Source organism: Nipponia nippon, unplaced genomic scaffold (genome assembly GCF_047370975.1).
Source record: "Nipponia nippon isolate SJK-2023a ecotype South Korea unplaced genomic scaffold, ASM4737097v1 scaffold_8, whole genome shotgun sequence".
Taxonomy (NCBI): Eukaryota; Metazoa; Chordata; class Aves; order Pelecaniformes; family Threskiornithidae; genus Nipponia; species Nipponia nippon.
Genome location: NW_028262402.1, coordinates 46420749 through 46427994, shown reverse-complemented (window position 1 = coordinate 46427994; position 7246 = coordinate 46420749).

Sequence of the window (7246 nt, the reverse complement as noted above, 5' to 3'; positions counted from 1 at the left end):
CACAATCATATGCCATATACAGACAGCAGAAATAAGCCCTTAGACTTTGGAGGGGAAATCAGTGCTGAAACGATGGAGAGCAGTACTGGCTCTGGCAAGGTCTTGGTCTAACAAAGGCCAGCCTTCTCCAGTGAGTAGAACCAGTTGATCTGGATGTAACAACAGGCCCTGCGAAAGCTGTCCCCGTGCTGACTGAAAGACTCAGCAGGACAGCTGAAAAACACCCAGGGTGTTCCTGTGACACCAGGCACAGGCGCAGTACAGCCGATGAGCATAGTACCATACTGGCATGGTGTCCTGGTTTCAGCCGGCATAATTTCCTTACTAGTAGCTGGTATAGTGCCGTGTTTTGGGTTTAGGATGAGAACAATATTGATAACACACTGATGTTTTGGTTGTTGCTAAGTGGCGCTCACACTGGTCAGGGACTTTTCAGCTTCCCATGCTCTGCCAGGTGCACAAGAAGCTGGGAGGGGGCACAGCCAGGACAGCTGACCCAGACTGGCCAAAGGGCTATGCCATACCATATGACGTCATGCTCAGTATATAAGCTGGGGGAAGAAGAAGGAAGGGGGGGACGTTCAGTGTGATGCTGTTTGTCTTCCCAAGTAACCGTTACACATGATGGAGCCCTGCTTTCCTGGGGATGGCTGAACACCTGCCTGCCCGTGGGAAGTAGTGAATGAATGCCTTGCTTTGCTTTGCTTGTGCCCGTGGCTTTCACTTTACTTATTAAACTGTCTTTATCTCAGCCCATGAGTTTTCTGTCTTCTACCCTTCCAATTCTCTCCCCCATCCCATTGCGGGGGAGTGAGCGAGTGGCCGTGTGGTGCTCAGTTGCGGGCTGGGGTTAAACCATGACACATGGCTACAGTGTTTTCAGACCTCAGCTCCAATCTGTCATTCTGCACGGTGCTGTACTAGTTCAAGATGAAGCTTTTCAGAGGGAATCCTCCAAGTTTCTTCATGGAGACACTCTTCTTGGCTACATTGCTTTAAAAAGAAGGGACAGCATCACAGCAAGGAGCTGGGAGCCTACAGCAGAAGGAAGCAGAAAGCAGATGAACAGTAGGTCTCTAGAGTGACCTCTGCAGACCCAAGGTTGCTGCAGTGCAGCCGTTCAGTTGACTAAAATCAAGACAGCAAGTAAGGACTTGTCCTGGACATTCATAGCAGTCAATGGAAGGGTCTCGTATCTCTCTGGAAGCAGTCTGTCTTCAGACATGTGTGATGGAGCACCAACTACACCGGAAGGTACACAAGCCTCTCCAGGCAACTATCCCAGATAAATAACCTGTGGGCTCCTGAAGCTTGACTGGTTCGTCACCGATAACATTAGAATCATAGAATCGTTAAGGTTGGAAAAGACCCTTAAGATCATCGAGTCCAACCGTTAATTTATCACTACCAAGTCCACCACTGAACCATGTCCTTGAGCACCACGTCTACCCATCTTTTAAATACCTCCAGGGATGGAGATTCAACCACTTCCCGGGGCAGCCTGTTCCAATGCCTGACTACCCTTTCGGTGAAGAAGTTTTTCCTAATATCCAACCTAAACTTCCCCTGACGCAGCTTGAGGTCGTTTCCTCTCGTCCTATCGCTTGTTATGTGGGAGAAGAGGCTGGCCCCCACCTCACTACAACCTCCTTTCAGGTAGTTGTAGACAGCAATCAGGTCTCCCCTCAGCCTCCTCTTCTCCAAACTAACCAACCCCAGTTCCCTCAGCCGCTCCCTCATAAGACTTGTGCTCTAGACCCTTCACCAGCTTCGTTGCCCTTCTCTGATGCCTCTATTCCAGCTGAGTGCTGTTTCTTTTCTCTCTGGACATATGGCATTTTACTCCTTACAAGGTTAAAGTAACACTGTTGATTGAAATTAACTGAAGGCTACAGTACAGCACCTGTATGCTATGGAATACCGAAGTGGAAATAAAAAGCTCTACCATTACTTTTCATTTCTATAAATCATTTTGCCCAAGGTGTTGAGCATGGACAGTCATTTAAAATAGCAATTTTTAAAAACAATTACTTTGATAATCTTCCAGCTGCTCAGATGTAACTTTTTCAAAAGAGAATATTATGATATTGCAAGGTGATTGCAAAAATTGTAGAAGGCCAGAGCCAGGGTTCATCTGATTCTGTCATTTAAATTAGTTCTGTCCCCTCCCTGCATGAAGACCTACACCAACAATTAATTAAGAAGGTCAATAGCATCCTGGCTTGTATCAGGAACATTGTGGCCAGCAGGACCAGGGAAGTGATTGTCCCCCTGTACTCGGCACTGGTGAGGCCGCACCTCGAGTACTGTGTTCAGTTTTGGGCCCCTCACTACAAGAAGGACATCGAGGAGCTGGAGTGCGTCCAAAGAGGAGCAACGAAGCTGGTGAAGGGTCTGGAGCACAAGTCTTAGGCGGAGCGGCTGAGGGAACTGGGGTTGTTTAGTCTGGAGAAAAGGAGGCTGAGGGGAGACCTTATCGCTCTCTACAACTACCTGAAACGAGGTTGTAGCGAGGTGGGGGGTGGTCTCTTCTCCCTACTAACAAGCAATAGGACAAGAGGAAATGGCCTCGAGTTGCTCCAGGGGAAGTTTAGATTGGATACTAGGAAAAATTTCTTCACCGAAAGGGTAGTCAGGCACTTGAACAGGCTGCCCCGGGAAGTGGTTGAGTCTCCATCCCTGAAGGTATTTAAAAGATGTGTAGATGTGGCACTTAGGAACATGATTTAGTGGTGGACTTGGCAGTGCTAGGTTTACAGTTGGACTCGATGATCTTAAAGGTCCTTTCCGACTTAAATGATTCTATGATTCTATGATTTTATAGCACAAAGGCAATAAAATTCCCCCTGAATTGTTATTATATTACACTGAAGATTCAGCCAAGTCCTATATTTGGTATCAAAAGATTACACAATGGGTAAGCAGATGTTATCTATTTTATATTAGCCAGTGTTTAACTCTCTCCTACATTGCTGGAGAAAGCATTGAACGTTTGTTATTTGAAAGTGCATCTTTTGTGAGAAATGAAACTTACTTGCACTCTCTGAGAATGCAAGACCCTTGCCTGCAGGGAAAGGAATGCTCCAGTTTTTTTTCAGGCAAGATTCTCTCAAACTAACATAGCAAAAAAGGAACTTAGAGCTTCAGTCTTCCTTGGACAGGGATAATCAAGGGTCTGGAAGTTCAAAAAACCATTTAAGATATTGGTGCAAAGTTCAAAGAATGTAATGTTTCCAAAATGAAGGAGGTGATAAATAGACATGCTCCATCTCGAGAGTAAAACAAATGAAAATCAGTCAGCCAAATGTAGTCCGAAATTAGTGAAAAGGGTTCTAGCAATTAAATGGAAATTCTGAGATTAAACTACATAGATCTTTTACCTCTGCAATTCAAGGATGGGTATTTATCCTTCTGTGTATAGGATTTTCATTCATTGTTTTTTGCGTAACGGGTTCTGGACTCACTCACTACACCAGGAAATCTCTTCCCATATAGCAGACAGTGCTCTAGAATGATCAAAGGAGTGCTTGAGTCTACTTCAGCCAGCACTGGTTAATACCTGAACCACCACGTGCAGATTCATAAGTAGAGACATATCAGCTTTCAGAAGTGCCCATCTTTTCTCCTTACTCACTCCTCCACACTTTTTGAGAACAAACTAGTATTCTCAGCCAGCAAAGAACTTGTGATCATGCAGGAGAAGACCAGAGTTCAGATTTCTTTTTCAGTGCCTGTCCTTGGCAAGAGCTATATCATGACTGGGTTTTAACTTTTAATCTGAATGACAGTCTTTTGTTCATTTCTACACTAACATGTAAAGTACAAATTTTGCAATGCAAAGACATAAACAATCGAAGAGTAATGGAGCTTCAAGTTAGTTTTTCTGGCTCCCAAACACAGAACATGATTAAGTGGAAGTGTGTGGCCTTTAAAGTTTGTTTCTATGAAGAGAAATGAAAATGCTCTCCGGAGAGGAGAAAAAAAGATCTAAGTGGTGTGGCTTCTCTTTACAGTGATGCTTATGCAAGATCTCAGCTTCACAAGACATATGGAAGCAATATGCTAACTCTCCCAAATGGAACTAATAACAAATTAGGAGCCTGTATCCCTCTGAAAAAGTGAGAATGCAGAAAATCTGATTGATCATTTTGAGTTTCCCCATCATTAAAATCTTTCTGAGGAGTGAATGAGTGACTGCACATTACATTCAGGCATGTGCTGAACCAACACATTAAACAATTTGGGACAATGAGAAGGTCCAGCGTCCAAAGCAGGGATCAGCTGTAGCTGACAGTCTCTTTAAAACGTCCTGCAGTAGCACAGCACTGAATTATACTTTTCATTTAAATGCTGTTTTGAAGACAAGCTGTCATTCTTTTTAGACAGTTGTGAAATGAATATCTCTGCTGCACTGCATTAGGCAGCCTTTTAAATATGGCAGACATCAGTTTAAATATTCTCTCTGTTGCTGTCATTAGCCAAGTTAGAGTAATGTAATCGTGTTAAAAAACAAATTATTAAAAATGGAGATACCAATATAGATATATATCTTGAAGTCTGTAGCAACCCATGCTAAACCATGTCAACAAGGGAAGTTTTAATTAAAGTCACGAAGCACACATTTACATATGATGTCACCTGTATTCTAAGGAATCTCTGTACAATAGTCTAAAGAAATATTGCACTATTCCCCTAACACAGTTAGAAATAAGTACTATACAAATAGGTAAGTGGTAAGTTTTAATTTCTGTTTTTCTGCTAAATTGTTGTCACTGAAACTTCTCAGTCCACCAGTGTTCTTCAAGCTCTGTCAGACAAATAGAGGACTGATCTATGGGGCAGAGAACATTTCTTACTTATTTAGGTGTACAACACTTAGCAAAGGGATCCATTCCTTTACTGATTTTCCCCTGCACTGCTTTAATATAAACAGTAAAGGCAGCATGTATCTCAGTAAACTACTCCATGCTCTAAAAAAGATATTTCCTTCATTTAGGCTAAATATCCTTTCCTCTCACGGAAACACAAAGCAAATATTTTCTCACTGTATCATATGTAATTATAGAATTGTAAGCAGAAAACACACAATTTACACTAAAAAGTTCACCAACAGATTCTCTTCAGCGATCACTGCAGTGCACAAACAGATGAAAACCACAGTACCTCCACTCAGTAGCCTATACTAGTAGCATTTTAAACTGACCTCAAGTATGTGTTGGCACAAAGGTTTTCCTGTGTACTTTTATAAGCTACTGGCTTCAAAGCTAGATCATGAATGGAGCTTTTTAGAAACAGATGGAATAAGACACAGCCTAAAGTCTTAATATCTGTGGCATACTTTTTTTAGAGAACTGAAGTCGACATACCTGAGCAGGCTTCATGTTTATAGTACTACAGAAGTAGCCATTATGGCCAAGCTACAGATGAAGATTCATGGCTTCTTCATCTATAGAAGAAAACACTTGAGTCTGCTATGATTTTTTACTACTAAGCTGTTCAGTTCATTGGTACCTCATTTAAAATACATAATTTTGCTTATCATAAAGCAAACATCTGGCTTGTTTCTATTCTTTCTCCACCATTCCATAGTAACTTCTGAGGGGGGTACCTTTCATGCAGGGCATATGCCAATACAGGTTGTGAGACTGGTTCAACGTACTCTAAGGTTTAGCAGTAACAGTCAGCAGTGCACTCACATGGTAAAAAGATTTCATCAAAAAAAACTTAATTCTTGGAATCAGAACACAGTGTTCTTATTTCTGTCTCCTTTCCCATATAATATGTGTATCACTAAGGATATCCAGAACATACCTTAGTGAGATGGTAATAAACTCGATATTGCTAACTCAATACCTTACAAAACTATCTCAGAACAAGATGACCATTCTAATAAAAAACATTTCATTTTTGTATCCTGTTATATTTCACATATCAGAGCCTCTGGGCTATGAAGAATCTTATGGAGTAGTTCAAAACCCCCTAAGTGATCTGCTTGCTTAAATGTATTCCTTAAAGTGGCTTTGTGTAAAAAGCGTAAAGAAGATTCCAAATTCAACAGGTTGATCATTTAATCTAGCAGGAGATGATCATATTCCTCTGCTTACCATCCTTATCAGGGTTTTCAGGCCCCTGAGCTGGGAGATGGAGATAGTACGCAGAATGAATTCCCAATTGTTGAAGAGGTGGCAGTCACAGACATGCTCCTCCACCTGGATGACCACAAGTCCATGGCACCGGATGGGATCCACCCAAGGATACTGAGGGAGCTGGCAGAGGAGCTTGCCAAGCCACTCTCCATCATTTATCAGCAGTCCTGGTCAGCCTGATTGCTGTCTACAACTACCTGAAAAGAGGTTGTAGTGAGGTGGGGGCCAGCCTCTTCTCCCACATAACAAGCGATAGGACGAGAGGAAACGACCTCAAGCTGCGTCAGGGGAAGTTTAGGTTGGATATTAGGAAAAACTTCTTCACCGAAAGGGTAGTCAGGCATTGGAACAGGCTGCCCCGGGAAGTGGTTGAATCTCCATCCCTGGAGGTATTTAAAAGATGGGTAGACGTGGTGCTCAAGGACATGGTTCAGTGGTGGACTTGGTAGTGATAAGTTAACGGTTGGACTCGATGATCTTAAGGGTCTTTTCCAACCTTAACGATTCTATGATTCTAATGTTATCGGTGACGAACCAGTCAAGCTTCAGGAGCCCACAGGTTATTTATCTGGGATAGTTGCCTGGAGAGGCTTGTGTACCTTCCGGTGTAGTTGGTGCTCCATCACACATGTCTGAAGACAGACTGCTTCCAGAGAGATACGAGACCCTTCCATTGACTGCTATGAATGTCCAGGACAAGTCCTTACTTGCTGTCTTGATTTTAGTCAACTGAACGGCTGCACTGCAGCAACCTTGGGTCTGCAGAGGTCACTCTAGAGACCTACTGTTCATCTGCTTTCTGCTTCCTTCTGCTGTAGGCTCCCAGCTCCTTGCTGTGATGCTGTCCCTTCTTTTTAAAGCAATGTAGCCAAGAAGAGTGTCTCCATGAAGAAACTTGGAGGATTCCCTCTGAAAAGCTTCATCTTGAACTAGTACAGCACCGTGCAGAATGACAGATTGGAGCTGAGGTCTGAAAACACTGTAGCCATGTGTCATGGTTTAACCCCAGCCCGCAACTGAGCACCACACGGCCACTCGCTCACTCCCCCGCAATGGGATGGGGGAGAGAATTGGAAGGGTAGAAGACAGAAAACTCATGG